At 44.7% G+C, this 16,358-nt stretch overlaps 1 protein-coding gene across 2 annotated transcripts in view; it reads left to right on the top strand.

Annotated features, from left to right (window-relative positions):
• Positions 1-2,503: 2,503 nt before the first annotated feature.
• The window catches only part of TEAD4 (TEA domain transcription factor 4), a 51,095-nt gene continuing 37,240 nt past the window's right edge, over positions 2,504-16,358 (top strand). Inside the window, exons 1-2 of one of the 2 annotated variants that reach the window (XM_042024289.1) lie at positions 2,574-2,676; positions 10,749-10,803. The gene's annotated coding sequence lies outside the window, so the exon portion shown is untranslated. Of the gene's footprint in view, positions 2,677-10,748; positions 10,804-16,358 lie in introns of both variants that reach the window. The other variant, XM_042024290.1, reaches the window with a different exon arrangement.

A 16,358-nucleotide genomic window follows, 5' to 3' on the forward strand; every position in this document is an offset into this window, starting at 1 on the left:
TTGTTCCAAAATGGGAGAAAAATCCAGAAGCAAACTAACTTCACCAACATGCATTAAGGTAAAGCCTATGGTAACCATAACCTGCTCTGATAATTTAACATTCAATTTAGAGAATACATAAATGGGTGAATGTATTCCAGAGGTTGGAATTTTTGATAATTTAATTTGATTCAATTAACATCTCCATACAAGGCGACCCATTGCACTGTCTGCAACAAAACAGCTGAAAATTCTGGTGAAAACAATGGATTTTTTTTTAAAGCATAATTGAATTGAGCCCTTTATTTATTATAGGGAAAGTAATACTGATTTACTGTGGGGGAAAAAAAAGGCTTTTTTTTAAAAGTTGCATAAGAAAATCATTGAGTACAAATGGGGTTGGGGAATTAAGTCTGATAAGTTTCCCCACCTCTCTCTGCTTTCTGTTCTAAGTAGAATAGTTTGGTTCTGCATTACCTCCAGTAAAAATACCCAAACAACCCACCACTAAAAAACCTGTATACTCCTGAGTGAGTTTCCATCTGCAACTGACTGAAGTCCTGCAAACAATTTGTGTGATGATTCACAGGAAGGAATAGGTTTCAATCCCTTCTCTTTGAGCTGTGTGGATTTGGCAAGGAAACGGGAGCAAAACAGTATGTTAGTCACATAATTATGAGACCTGGCCTAGAATTCCCAGTGAATATATGTGATGAGAAGTGAACTACCTTTCATATACACAGGGGTTTTTATTAAATACATGTGGCTTAATAGAAACAGAGGCTAAATTAATTCATTACAAGGCTTTATATAACAAAAAAAACCACCATCCCCCCCAAATCGTTTCACTGCATTTTGTAACAACATCATATTTATATTGTATATACTCTCCATTCCTACAGTTGTATAAGAAAACCTTATTTTTATGAAATTGATGGGTTTTGTCATCTGGTTTCTGAGGCCTTAGGACACATTTAGGACCTGTTTCCAGGTCTCTGCAATTTTCTCTGCAATTTGAAAGAGTTAGGAACTTTTTTAGCTTTGGGTTCTTACAAAAACCCCTCAGTTTCTTCAATATACTGAAGTTTTAAAGAAACCCAGCCTTGTTTTAACTCTTTACAGGCAGTTACATGCACACCAAGCATCTGTGACAAAATCACCTGCTGGAGCCATGAAAAAGTTCGGTTTGCTGATGTATTTGCATTCCCAGAGCTGCTGTTAGGATGTAGTTACATTTACTAAACTTGCTGGTTTCCTACTGCTCTTGTTTTGGGGATGTGGCTTTCCAACCCTAGTGCAACTCTCAGTCTCATATCAGCATTTTCTAGGGCAGCACAGCACGTTGACATTCCTGTATGAACGGACAGTAAAGGAGCAGCTTCGACGTGAGACGGAGAAAAGCCAGGGGCCGCCGCTTTGTAGGTCGGGGGGTGGGTACTTTGCTGCCCGGGCTGCCCTCGGGAGAACCCTGCTGCCGTGCCGGGCTGGGGCCGTTTGTTTCGCAGTGGCTCCGCGGTGCTGGGTGGAAATCACGGCCCGTCTCTGAGGGGCTCCGCGGCCGCCGGGCCGCGCCTGGCGCGCAGGGGGAGCCCGGGAGCCGCGTCCCTGCCCGGGCGGCGCGGGGCGTCCCTCCCCGGGGCCGGAGCCCCTCACGGGCGCTTGGCCCATCGCCCCTGGGAAAGCACCAGGCAAGCGGCGGCGTTCCCGGGGCTCCGAGGCCGGCCCGTCCGGGCTACGCATTCCAACTTGTCCCGCGCCCCGGCGCCGTGCCTGCTCTCGATTCTTGAAGGCGGCGGCGTCCCGCCCGCTCCCAGCGCTACCGAGCCGCCCCCTTCCCCCGCTCCCGGCCGCCCGCCCGGAGCTTCCTTCCCCCACCCCCGCGGGCCCCTCTTCCGGCCATTGCCCGCGTTCCCTCCGCCCCGGTCACACACGGCCCCCGGCCGGGGATCGCCCGGCCCCGCTGGGTTTTGTTCCCAACTCCGCCTCGGCCCTTCTCCCCCTGCCCCCCGCCCCCCGCTAGTCCCCTCCCAGCCCCGTCCCAGCCCCTGCCTTAGCCGGCAGTCCCTCCCTCCCTCGGCCGCGTTCATTTCATACCAACTCTCATTCCTCGCATTCCTCACTTCCTCCTTTCAAACTCCAGGGGAAATAAAAACCCTCCCTTTTCCTCCCAAACTCCTGGCCGGCCGCCCCCCCCCCCCCCGCCCCGCCGCCGCCCGGGCTCGCCGTCCCGCCGGCCGCGCCGCGCTCCTCAGGTGAGTGTGCGCTTTGTGCCTCCGCTCCCGCCGGCCCGGCTGCCCCCCCGCTCCCATCCCATCCCATTCCATTCCATCCCATTCCATTCCATCCCATCCCGGCCACCCGCCCGGCCCGGCATTGTTCGCCTCTCCCCGCCGCCGCGGGACCGGCAAGGGGGAGCCCCGCGGGCCCACCCCGGAGCCGCTCCTCGCCAACTTTTTCTTTCTCTGCGACTTGGCGGCGGCGACGATGCTGAGCGGGAGGCTGACCCGCCCGCTCCCCCTGTCCCAGCCCCCGCTCCCACCCCTGCGGGCTCGGGGGTGGGGATCGGGCGGGAGCGAGGGGCAGGCGCGCAGTTACAGCGCTCAGTGCTCTCTTGGCAGAAAGTCCTGGAGCTGAAGGAGGATTTGAAGCCGGTCCCCGCTGTCCCTGCGGAACAGCAGCCGCTCTTGCCTCGCTCAGGTCAGGACACGCTGTCCCACGGTGGCTTTGGCGCGGGGCGAAGGGGCGCGGGTGCCTGCGGGAGACGGGCTGGGAGGGAGGGTTCGGAGCCGCCCGTGGGCGACAGGCGAGGCACAGGCGTACAAAGGAAGCAATGGGAACATCCTCAGTGGAGGCTTCCCCCGCCGGGAAGGGGCTGCCGGCGCTGGCACTTGGGGAACTCGGTCGCTTGCCGCATCGGCTGGAAACTGCAGCGATAATGGGGAGGGGGGGGGGGGAAAGGGCTTCTGTACGGTTCGTAGAGATGTGCTTGGGGAGGGTGGAGAGGTGGAGCAGGACTTTCTGTAGTAAATTTTAATGTAAATTATAGAAGATGTTTTGGGGAAAATCATAACAATCATAAGGAAGCCTATCTGTGAGAAGGTATGTAGGTTGTTGTAGTGCGTTTACCGAAAGATGAGGAAATGTTTTCCTAGTTCAGTTATTCTGAAATTAAGAGTTGGGTTTTGGTGGCATGCCACAGGAAAGGATTAAAAAAACCCCAGACAAGCCAAACACACAAAAAACCAAACAAAAAGCTTTCCTGAGTAATCTTTTATCTTTTAAACGGAGATAATTCCGTTTAAACAATTTCTGGCATGGGATGCTGAAGATAAGGCTTTTTTGCAGAAGAGGGAAGAAGTGTAACTCAACAGGTTTTAAGAACTTCTGTATTTTATAGCGAACGATCACATATGTTAAAAAAAAAAAACGTAACAAAAACAAACAAAAACTCAGAACTAACCACAACTAATTACCAACTTTGTTTTTGTTTAACCTGGAGTTACTCTCATGTTACTTTCTAACCTTAAGAGTTGAGTTCTGCGATTCCTCTAGAAATAAACAACGCAAAATACTTTTCAAGTGCCGGGGGCTGAGTAGGAGGAAAGGAGATTTAGGGATTGGGTTTATTTTTCTCTTTTCCTGTTACTGGGAACAGGTCGGCTTCCCCAGGACCTGATTGTGGTGTCTGTGTGCAGAGTGAGAGAGCGTTCGTTCACCTGTCTGTCCATCTGTCTGGGTAGATGTGAGAGGTTTTATTGTTCTCCCGCAGAAGGAAGTGGGCAGCAGGACAGGGCAGAGAGTAATGGGGAGGAGCGAGAGGAACAGAACAAGGGGGAAGGCAGAGTGGGTATGTAGCAAGTGCTAGGGCTGGGCTGATGCTGCTGTACAGTCACCTGTGCAATTAAAGCCTTTTGGTTTCGAGAGCTTTTTCTCATGACAGAGAAGAGCCTGGGATCGTCTTAGAGTGAATACAGAGCGACTTCTTCATTAGGGCTGCTGCATGCTGAGGGACTGTGGTTTTCTCTGGAACTTGGGTTGGCAGAGTGAAGGGCAGCCAGTCACCTTTTCAGGGTTTTTTTGCAGTGGGTGCAGCCACATTTTCAGGTTTTCCTAAATCCCAGTGGGAATGGCTCCCTCAAACTAGTCTTATCAATCTCTAAACTGGGCTATCAGCTCATTGTTTGTGTCCTCTTGGAGGTGATCCTGGAAGCAAATAAATGTGCGTGAGAATGGTTACCAGGATTTTTCCACTGTCTTGGATCCTGCCACTTCTTTTGGATTTTTAAATTATTGCTACCGATGGTTTTCAAGTATTTTAGGTTATTACTGTGATAAGCATTTTAATGTTGCTATATTATAGAACACCTGTGGGAAAATGGTATGAAAATAGTACTGCCAAGCTTTCAAGAGAAAAAGGGCTCCATGGCACCCTATCTTGCTTGTGGTTTACATAAAATTACAGTTGCTGTTGTTTTTTTTACTCAGGTATTAGTTTTGCACAACACAAGTAGAGTAAGTAGTTTTGAGAGGGTTGCTGAAAAATAGTTTCCAAGAGATGCTGCTTTCATCTCTGTTTGGATGCTCATTCACAGCTTTCCTTCCTTGGTATTATGCGTCATTTTCTGTATCTTTCAGCTCTTGGTTCCATCCCAGCCTAACCCAAGGGGTGGGTCCACAAAGACTTGAGGCTGGCACTGCTGTGGACCTGTCCCCAGAGCCTCAAAGTACCCATTTCCTTACTTGTCACATCTCTGTGCTTTGTCACTGGCAGGGACACTGGCACTGCTGTTCACTGCCCCGGGGCAGGGGGCTGATCCAGAGGAAAAGTAACACTAGCTTTTAGCAAGTTCGTTTTCAGCCACATCTGTTCTCCAGTCGAGTTAATCATACCGTCATGTGCCGGTGTGTCTGGAGAAAGGGGGTGCAGTGACTAGGAGGTGAAGGGTGGGGGAAGAATGGGGACATTTTCTTAATAACATTGCCATTTTTCTCCACCTTAGGTAGTTCCTTGGACCATGTCTACAATAGCTCCTGTGAGAGTGAAATGGTTTTCTGTTTTATCTGACCATGACTGTATCTGAAGAAAGTGAAAATTTAGTATTACCTTTTTGTAAAGATCTATTGTACTTTCCCTATAGCTCATGTTTGTCTTTTGTTCATTTGTTTGGTTTGGGGTTTGGCTTGGTTTGGTTCTTCCCTCCCGTGTCCCCAAGCTATGTAGAAGTTTTCTTGGGCAAGTTTTTCATCACCCAATGTACATCAGGAAAGTTTTCTTACTCTACTGCAGCAGTTTTTGCCTTGCTGTGTATTTCTCTGAAATGACTGCTTATTATTTCTCTCTGCATTTGCACCTTCTACATTCTCACAAGCTACTAGTGAGGCTATACTAATAATATTTTTCAATTTTCTAGGTCTAATTATTGGAGGTTTTTTGTACTCTTCACTTTCTTCAGTTTATCTGTGGGTTTTTTTGTCAGAATGAGATCTAATATTGCACGAGTTGGAGTGATTCATCTCTCTTCATTGCCTTGAAGTGATATCTGAGCCCAGGCAGATTAAAGTCACATTGGTCATTTTGCAGAAGCATTTGCTTTGCAGACAACTCTCTCATTTGTTCAGCATTGTCACTCTTGCCTGTCTTTAGCTCCTGCTTCTGGCAGGGCTTTTTCCTTGATTTTGTCTCTGGGTTTTCTTTGCATTACTTTTTCCACATAGTCCTATTTGTCTGCCTTGCTTCTTTCATTTTCTATTTTACACTAACACCCTTTGAGTTGTTTCCACCCACCGATGTTTGACTCAAGGTAACGTTAATGAAACTTGCAGGTGATACAGCATGAAGTTTACAGTCTTAGATCTTTATTTAAGATGTCAAAGACAATTGGACTAGAAAAGATCCCTGCAGCAACCCAGTAGATGCCCTCTGTATCTGTTGGTTCTGTTTGTATCTCATCATATATCGTACCTGTATTATATATCACATATATCACTGCATAGTTTTGAAGCCATTCGTTAATTTTTGAATAATATGATCAGTACTCTCCAATGCCAATCTGAAGTAATTTTTAGCTGTGATTTCTGTACAGAGTAACAAATGCTATTTTAAATCTAAACTTATTTCATTGTGCACTGTGTTCTTTTCATTCTCTACCTTCACAGCATTTCTGTCCTCCTTTGAGGAGCAATCAGGTTTATTAGGATTTACAGTAACGGATGCTGCTCTCTCTCCAACTTCTGCCAACAACCACGCTAAATAAATGCCAGCCTGTTCCTTTGTAGAGCCTTGTAAAAAAGCCATGAGTTGGCATGTGTGGAGCTCCTTACAAGATCTGAGACTAGATTATTAGAAAGAGTTCTTTAGGGTTAGGAGGTGGTGTTTTGAGTTCCTGGGGGTTTTTTGGGATGGGGGGAGGGTTTGGTAGGTTTTTGGTTTTATTGTTCCTGCCCCTTGGGTCCTCTTTTTTCTGGAGATGATGCAGTCACTCCCCTTTGTTTTTAACACCATATGAATTAGACGTTTTCCTGCTAGGGAGGGGCAGGTTTTCCAGTTCCTGGTGCTACTGGCTGAGTCACTGGCTCTGTTTTTCTGTTCTCTTGTAGGTTTATAATTACCTTGTTCTTACCTTCTTTAGAATGTGATTGCCAAAGGGTAGGTGTTTTACACTCCTGTATTTCTGAGTGCCAGTGGCTTTCAGAGCCTGGGTGCAAGCCTTTGAAACATCTGCTTTGCTATTGCCAGAGAAAATAAATCAGCGTAGCCCTCAAAGTGCCTCCCTTCCAACAGTATGGTAGCCACTAATGACAGATGTCCAGGCATAGTGTAATCTCTTGTAACCTGGAATGCTTTAACTAAGGAGGAAATGTCAGGAGAACACAGAGCAGGTGTGTACTGAAATGGAAAGGGACGATTTGCTGATGTGTCTTAAGTTCATTTTACCTGAGCATACATTGCCACAGCTCATTGAAATAAAGCTCATTGGTACCAGACTAGCAGGACTTAAGCAGGTCTTTTGGTTTGAAAAGCTAGTCAGCTTAGGGGGGGAAAAAAAGGTGTAAAAGAGAGGTTTGTGTAAGAAGATTATATCCAAGCACTCTCACTGCTCTTTGAATTATCTTTATAAAAATAAAATAATAAAATTCTATTTATTTCTCTGCCCCCACTTGTTTGTGAAGGATCTATATGATCAGAAGAAAATAACTGTGCAGGTGAAACATGTAAATCTCTGCTTTTCTCCACCCAGTATGTGAACTGAAAAATAGAGTAGCAGCATCTTTTTGCAGTGCTTTTGGTCTTAGGTTTTATTTGTAAGAACATGCTTTAAAAACTGGAGTAGTAGAGTCTGTGGTTGGCTGTGTCCCTTTAAGAATCTAGTTTTGCTTGGCTAGCTGCCCTTGTTCTCCTGTAGATTAATCCAGCAGAAGGTATATAACCTGTTGACCTTCCTGGCAAGAAGGGTCTGGAAGGGCAAAGAGATAAATCAAAAGGTTCATGCTTTCCTGTAATATGTGGGGACAAGTTTGTTTTTCAGTTTTTGACATTTCTTTTCTTTTTTTTTTTTTTTTTACTGATTCCAGTTTGAGGTTTGGGGTTGTAATTACAGATTCTCATGATTTTCATTTGGTTTCTATGAAATCGTTCTGTGTTCAGCAGGTTGGAGATGGCGGCATGTTTATGCCACATTTAGAGAGAGGAAAGAGTTTGAACTCAAAATTACACTGGTCTGAGTTGAGGGTGGCTTTACTGTCTCGTATCAAACTGGTAGGAGCATTGGAATCTGGTAAAAATGTCTGGTGTGTCCTTGCTAGGAAATTTCAGACTGTTCTTCAGAAAGGTTGACTTTCGCTAGTGTCAGCCTTAAGAACTGAGCGTGTAAGCAGTAAATGTTGACCTGCTGCATGATCCAGATGGGTGGGTACTCCAAACCTGAGCTGGGGTGGTGCCTGAATACCCCAGGAGAGTGCAGCTGGGTTGGTAGCCATGAGGAGGGTTCATTTATGTGATGCAGGTGTTTAATCATGCTTCTTCTTTACTTAGGTATTGCATTATGACAAGCATCAAACCCCTTTAAGCTCATGCCAGACTACTACTAAAATCAAAGCACATGTGTAATTGGTTGACTGAAGGTGGAAAAGTGAAAAGAGCACTGAGCATTTGTCCCGTTTTATATACCTGTTCTGGCTGTTTGTGATTTGCATTTGTCTTGAGCCTTTAGTAGAGGGCTTAGCCCTGACCAGACAGGTCATGCCCGCAACACAGACCACCTGCAAGCACAACAGAAAGGGAAATTTGACTGCATTCATGGGTTGTGTGATCGCTGTCTGTCTATTCTCTTTTAAGTCTCTTAGCCCAGGTTCAGCTATTTCTTTTCTTGGAGACTGACTCTAGTTTTGGAGCTAAACATTTCACTGCTTTGGATGAGATTTGCAAACATCTGTCTCCTGTCTGAGTTCATGTGCAATTCTGCCATTAGTGTCATGGGAAGCTAAGGATGTCCAAATTGTGAGGCTTTGCTGGAATATCTATCTTTGAGTCCTAGACAAGAGCTTGAAAGATGTCATGAGCAGGAGGCAGGATTAGGAAACAAGAATTTGATTTTGATATCATAAAGTGGGCATTATGGGTCTCAGCTTAGTGTTACTTGTCAGCAAATAGTCAAAAGATACTCTATTTCCAGACAATGTTAAACATGAGCCCCTCTGAAGTTACCACTTGCAATTGCAAATCACTTTTAAAGTTAACCTTTTCTTGTCTTTTTTAACCCTATTCTGATTTTGCCATTGGGTGGTTCAGTTACATCTTTGTGCTATACATTTTTCCATAGGTAAAATGGGGGCTTTTGAGCCTGATGGTGAGATTTTCAGGACAACTGAATTTCAGTGGAATTAGGAGCAAGGAGGTTTTTTTAAGGTTGCGACTGAAGGTTCCCTATCCTTAAATAATTAAGTGAATAATACTCTTTGGGAAAATGCTTGGCTTGATTTATTTCTGTCTCTAGCTTGGTTTGGTAATTCCCAAGTAATTTTAGTCAGTCAATATCTACACTTGTCTGTAAAATGGGACAGTTACAATTTTCCTGTGTTAGCTGACACTACCAATGCTTCTGCGATAGAAAAGGGATGTGATTATCTGACTTCCTCCTGGTTCTTGCTTTCTAACCAGCTCCATGGATAATGACTCCTGGTGACTGCTGCTGCTAGCACGAGGGTGACGAACCATTTTCACCCTGCCACAACCTTCATCTGTTGGGGAAGCTGTGAAACACATGCCACATGTCTTGGAAAGTCAGGGAGAATGGGAGCTCTGGGAACAGTTCCCACATGGGAGATAACAGTGACTCCCCAGGAATTCCACTGTTCCTTTGAGAGCTGGGGCCAGCCCAGTGCGTGGCTCCATCCCAGCACAACCTGGCAGTGTCAATCTCTGCTGCCCTTGCTGGCTCGTTTTTCTCTCCCAGCTGAGACATAAATCACCCAGTAGTCATGTTGTCAGTCCAAGGCTGGTGGCCTTGTGATGTGGCCTGTACATGGGAGCTGGGCACGAGTTGCCCATTGCTCAGGATTGATCCCTGAGTTGGCCACCCCCAGACTAGTGGGATCAGAACTGGCCTTTGGGTTTTGTTGTTGGATTGTGGGGGTTTTTTCTCCCCTCCTTAGGGCAGCAAGGCTCTGTGCTCTGTTTCCTTTATCTCAAATGTAACAGATTGGATGGTGTGCAAGGCCACACACCGCCTTATCTCATCACATCCTGTTTGACTGCATTATCCAGGGCTGCACTGATAGAAGTTCTCCTCTCTCCTTGCTTTGATTTATATCACTCTGCTGGACGCTACATTCTCTCTCTGTTTCAGCCAGAGCTAGCTACTGCAATAATTTAAGAGTTGTTTTGCTTTGCTCGGGAAGTCAGGTGCCTTTTGAACAGCAGCTGCTGCAGGCAGTTTCGGTGTAGCAAACAAACCAAGCTTGATTTTGTGTTAGGCAGTGTGACAAGCTGAGTAGCTGGAGCCCAGCCTCCTGCTGGATATGATCTGAGGCTAGTAGTGCACGTTCCTTTGTAAACCAGTCTTATTCAGTGTTGAGACAGAGACAAAAATCTCACCATGCAGCCTGTGGATGTAACGAGTGTATTGCCTTGCCCAGTACAGAGAGGGAAATCTCAGTTCTTTCCTCCTTGCCTGGCACTACGGCTAGTTAGGAGCTTTTACATCCCCTGCAGCCAGTAACACTTACCTTAACTGGTTTTATTCATGGGATTATGCAGCAGTACTCTGGTGTCATGGGTGGATAGGGCCATTCACAGGGAATAGCCAACATTACTCAGGATTGCAGGAGGCCCGGGGCAAAAAGTGAGATGACAGCCAGGCTCAGCCCTTGGCTAAGATGTTACGGAGTGTTTGAGCAAAGCCCCCTCAAAAGGCTCAGAGAACTGCACCCACCCATCTCCACTGTCTCCAGGTTGCTTTAATGATGGGAGTGCAGCTCCTAAGGAGCCTGAGGAACTGGTTGCTACCTGGTGCTGCAAAAGTGCTGTTACCTTCCTAGCTACAGTTCAGTGCCAGTTGGGCTTGCTACAGTTGCATCCTTTTTTCTGCAGAGACCTTGTAAACTTGTCCATGATTTTGTCCTCTTTTGTCTGCGAGCTTTAACAAATCTTATTTATTGTTGAATACCTGCTTTCCCACCTTTTCCCTTTCCAGTATGTTTTTCCTGCAGTCTTTGAGTTGCACCGTCTGGGAGCTACTCATCTACTGATTGCACTCATTTTTCTCTTTCAGAGGAGCTAAGCTATTCTTGTAGTGTCCCATAGAATTTCCCAGTCTTCTTCCTCTGGTAAGTTTGAATGCTATCTTCCATCTTGTACCTTGAGCAATAGGTTTCTTAGTATTGCAGACTTTTGCTTCCCTAAACCCAAATCTCCTTGTATTGAGTGCATCGTGTAAGATCATTTGTTAGGTGTTCTAGATGGGAGTAAGTGGCTGGTTATTCATGTTTCCAGGTTTTCTTATTCTTATATATATAATACACTCTAAAGTTTGAGCAGCGGGACATCATCTGTTCTAGCTGAACTAACCTTTTTTTAAAAAAAATTCTCTGACTGCTGATCTGATATGAAAATGTTGTGGTTCGGATCCTCTACAGTAGCAGTATTTGGCTCATGTTACTGAGGTAGTGAATACCGGAATTGTTTGGGTTTGTTTGCATTTCAATGACACCAAGGAGTATCTGCAAGGTGAAGCAATCCCTGCCAGCACAGCCTGCACTTCCAGTGAATGAGACCGAAGGTGAAGGGATGCTCTTGGTAAAACACAGCTACTTCCTCAGGGTGCAGCCAGCTCAGGAGCAGGAGTGGAACCGCCTGTCCGACTCCACGTGGCTGTGCTGGCAAGTGCCCCTGCCTGGGAGGGGTGAGTGAAAGGGGACATCTCTGCCCAGTGTGTTGTGCTCGGTTCCAACAGGGAAAGGGGGTGGCCATGGAGTGGGGGGGAGTCTCTTGGACAGAGCAGCTCTAAGAAAACTGAACAACTGGAGGCAGCTGGCTGCAATTTTTCAGATCCTCAGGAAAGTATGATTTTGTGTTGAGCAGCTGCCACAAACACTTAAGAGGGAGCTGTTACCAACAGTTATGACTGAGGGATTAATATTAGAAAGCAGATGTGTCAGACTATGGAGTCTGTTTAAAGATGTGCTCCCTGTCAGTGAGACGTTGGCTGAAGGGCTCTTGGCAGCTGTCTAGCCCTGCAGGATCTCTGAATCTCAATGAGATACCATTTGTGAAAGGAAAGAGAGTTAGTGTTGAAATTATCAGAATTGGAACACTTAAATCAAAGCTGCTGGAGCTGAAGTATTTTTGTGCTTTCTCCATGGTTTTGCTTTGTGAGTGACTTATTAAGAAATGACCACGGCAGAAAGAAAAACAGGCAGCAAGAGTGAATAAGAAACAGTATTTGGACAGAGTGAAACATTAAGAAGGAAGAGATACTGTGATGAGGAGGTGGATGTGCTTTGAGGGGTCTTGTGTCTTTGAACCTGGGACAGAAGCCATGCCTGGATCCTATAAAGAAAAATAGTTAATCATCTCTCAGTAAAATAAGAGTGGGATCAGAATTAGAAAAACTGTAAGGTACAATCACAGAAGTACAAAAGCCAAGGAGTGGGACGTAAGTTCAGACTGAGGGAATCTCAAGAGAACAAACACCAAGCCCTATGACCTCTGGCAAAACTTGCTATTATGAGTATGGGACAACATCCTCTGACTACACTGTTCCTGAGAACTGTGCCTGGTAAGGGAATTCACATGGGAAGGAATTGTGTGATTATGTCTGGGATGTCTGTTTAGTGCTTTCGGAATTAAATTCCCTCCACATCAGAAGAAAGCTTTGTGATTACAAACTGTTCCACAGGCAGAACTTAAAATAAATACTAAAATATTTAGAAATATTAGAACATTGAGTAATACAAATAACTATTAAAGTTACCAGGCTGTATGCATGTAGTTACTATTGACTGGAAGACAGAAGCAAGCTGAAAAGTAGATGCTAACTGAAACATTTGTATTTTGTTAAAGAAGTTACTAATGAATATTATTCAAACCTTTCTTATAAATAAGACATTCAACAATCTCGTGTTTCTGAAAAATCCTGTTTTTCACCAGATTGCTCATTCAATGGGAGGTGATTTCACTGCCACTTTTCCAATTTGCCATACTAATAAAGTAATTTACCACGGGGTTTAGCCCCCAGCTTCTTTTTAGTTTGCTTTGCTTAGTTTAATGAGTGGTCATCTTGGCCACCGCTGCGTTCAGATCAACAGTGCAGGAGACAGAAGGCTTGAAAGTGTTCAGCCAAAGCAGAGACCAACAGATCAGATAGCACCCAGCCAGGACTCCCTGAATTACTGTCTATTGCTTCTGAGCACAGAGTATTGCCTGGGACTGCACGTGGAGCTCACTAGTTAAGCAACATTATTTAAGGAAACTTTGCAGACCTGTTAAGCCTTTGGCATCTTACTGATCTAGGGGCATAGAGTTATAAGGATTTCCATGGCCATTTCAGTCTATGGAATTTCTTCAGAAGTTTTCAAATAGAAGTAAGATTTTTTGCTAGTGTGCTCTGTAATCTGAGTAATTACAGAGGTTTTAGCTGGAGATGGCCAAACATCCTTGATTTTATAGTCTGTATGGTTCCCCGTTTTTCATCATCCATCAGCAATAGCTTTAGTACCAAGAAGGGAAAGCAGAATCAGGCCCCAAGTGTAGAAAAGTTGGGATTGGGCATAATAGCACATTTCGGTTCCTTTTGACCTAGCTGTACCTTGAGATAGAACATTGCTGGGCAAGGCACAAAAAGTAAGAAGCATTAAAAAAAAGTGTCTGGTCACTCAAGATTTATATAATTTCTTCTGTCACTGCTATTATGTTCCACATCTCCCTTGATTTACACCAGTGTGAAAGTTCACAAACTCAGTTCACATATTCTGTCTCTTGCTTTGTGGACTTCCCTTAATGTACAAATTACATCTGCTTAAGTCAGTGCAAGTTTCCTTTAAGTTTTGGAGAACAGTCTGGAGAGTTTACACTGCACTGAATAGGACATGTTTTCTCCTCCAGTTATTCTGCATCTTGGATTAGAATGGACCCAGATTTTCCTGTGTCACCAAAAGCACTTAGTGCAGGTGCAGAGCCTTGTAAAGTATGCAATGATCAGGCAACAGCTCCTAGGGTGTGAATGTGGTGGGGGGAGGAGAGTTATGCTTCAGATACATTTATTTAGTTGCAACTTAAGAGTGTGCCGTGATGAAATCATCTGCTAGGTATTCCCCTGTGTCAGCATGGACACTAAGGAGATGAAAATAACTGGATTCAAAGTAGATGCTTTTTATGGCCATGATGGTCCTTCATTCCCTAGGAGATGACTTTGTCTGCCTGTATGCATTGCTAGGGGATTTGGCTTGACAGCAGAGCCGTAGCTTCCAGTGACTGTGGCTTTGGGAGTCCTGTAGTTGAGCAGTTGGAGCGTGTTTTCACTTGGTGTGGAGCCTGCTGGCTCGCGTGAGGTTTGCGGCTCCCAGTGCAGGTGGTGTGATGAATACACTTGCTGTTACACCTTGGGTTTCTTTCTGAACCCTCCATTTCTCAGCCTGTCACCATAACTTAAAACCAGCCTGGGCCTTGTGTTTGTGGAGATTTTAATGTGCGTTAACTATGGAGGGTCTGGAGGGCCTCCAGGGACTAGGGATGCTTGGGGAATATCAAAAGGAGAACATTTGGAACAGATAAATTCTGTTTCCCTGTCAGAGTCTCCCTGTGGAAAGCTTACTCCTCTACACTGATTCCCCAGCAGGACAATCTCTTGAATACCCATGTAATTTTTTTATTAGCATCTGTCAGTGAAAAGGGGGAATGTTTGGTGATGGAAGCAACTGTTACCCTTCATTTCAGGGTCTCTTAAAGTCACATTGCTGGCCTTGGTGCCATTCACAGTGTGTGTGGGATGTCTGTCCCAGTGGTAAAAAGCCAAGTGTAAGCTCCCCTTTCTGCCCCTCTCACCTCCCATTTTATTATTTCTTTCCATATTCATTAGAGCTCTGAAATAGTATACCGTGGATCAAGAGGATTGAAATAATCTCATGTAGGCGGTGAAATGGATGGATGAGCAGTGGTAGGCCATTCCAGTGATTTGTGTGTGTCAAATACTGTCACAGGAAATAACTCATATACTGGGTTTTCTGAATGTCTTTGTGACCTATTTGTTAAAAGGCTGCACACTACACTGTGTCTAATTATTTGTCTAATTCATATTGTCTGTATTGAAATTACTCAAAGGCCCAGTATTGTCTTACTTGTTTCCTTAGCTTTTGGTGGGTTTTGGAGATGTAAAAAATGTATCTGCTGCTGTTTAAAGTCATTAAGGAGCAGCAAAACCTTCTGAGTGCCAGTGTTGTCAAATCTTTACAATTTCAGCTTTTGAAATGTTAAAGTTCTTCAAGAATTTCAGCTTTTATTAAAAAAAAATAAATCTGGTCATTATGGTTTTGGAGAAGATTTTAAAAACACAAAATCCAAAGAGGTAAGAAATGAAAGAAAGACCTAAAAAAAGTTTATGTCAGAAAAGCTTCTGGAGCCATGAGCCCTGAATTTTTGAAGGTCTGAGGTTGAATGAATGGACTGCTTTTCCCCTATATCAACTATGGCATAACTGCACATATTTTTTTTTCTAGCTAGTTTTTGACAAATACCACACTCAAATTTCTCCTCTGTTTCTCTTTACATTTTCACTGGGATATTTCTGAGCTAGACAGTTGTTATGTCAGACCTCTCTCCTTACTCTCATATTCAGTGCAGGTTTGATGATTCTGTCGCTTTTGGAAAAAAAGTCCTTATTCTGATTTTCTTGCTACCCAGTTCAATGTGGTGATAGAGAGGGAAGTTTCAAACTCTGGCTGGATTCTCAAATGCTGGCTTGTGAATGTTCTTTGTAGTCCAGATAACAAAGCTATTAAAATGATAAACAAACAGCTTTGGGATTAAGGCAGAAGAATGATCTGTGTCTTTAGAAGCCATTTGTCTCCTGCCTGGTTGACTGGAAGTGTCTGTGTGGTCTGAAGTCAATTTCTCAATGAGTGTTTCAGCAGCTCCGCTCAAAGGCTTCAGCCTCTCTGTAGGCATTTATAAGTAGACTATAATTTATTGTGGTTTTCAAGAGCTAGCAGCTGCCAGCTCAGGTTCAATGAGAAACCAATTTCTGCTCCTGCCCAGTGGCAAATCTAATAGCCTGAGACTGGTAAGTGATGAAGGGGCAGAGAGGCAGAGGAAACTGAGGGAATTTGCCCGAAGTCGTTCTGAAGATGAGCAGTAACAACAGGCTAAGCACCTTGGTTCTTGACCTGCTACCTAGTGCTGTCACCCCTGTACTGTGGTGCCTTCTACTCCTGCCAGGATATGATGCTGGGATTTGGAAGACATTGCATTAAACTGTCTGGCTCCAGGAACGGCTTTTTTAAAGCACAGCTGATCCTTGAGAAGAAATGTCAGTGTTAGAAGTGACACCAACTACTAAGTCTGATCCAGTGAAACAGTATCTAAGAAAATTTCAACCCCAGTGCTCAGTGATGACTAGATAATTCATCACTGCTTTATTTTGCATAGTCTTTCACACAGACTGAATCCATCTATGTGTGCTTCAGAAAGTTAAATAACAATTACATGGATAATGACAGTCCAGGGAAAAAGAAATAAAGCAGATAAGGACACAAGAAGAATCCTCTGAGGAGAACTGGGAAGTGACAGAGTTAATGAGCCAAAGAGAGACTGGAGCAGGCTGTTTTTTTAGAAGGATTTGTAGAAAGGGTTTTCATCTCAACATAAATAAAAATCCAACACGTGGTTA

Source organism: Corvus kubaryi, unplaced genomic scaffold, assembly GCF_017639235.1.
Source record: "Corvus kubaryi isolate FWS band 111438036 unplaced genomic scaffold, C.kubaryi_AGA036_p1.0 37260, whole genome shotgun sequence".
In the NCBI taxonomy this organism is placed as follows: Eukaryota; Metazoa; Chordata; class Aves; order Passeriformes; family Corvidae; genus Corvus; species Corvus kubaryi.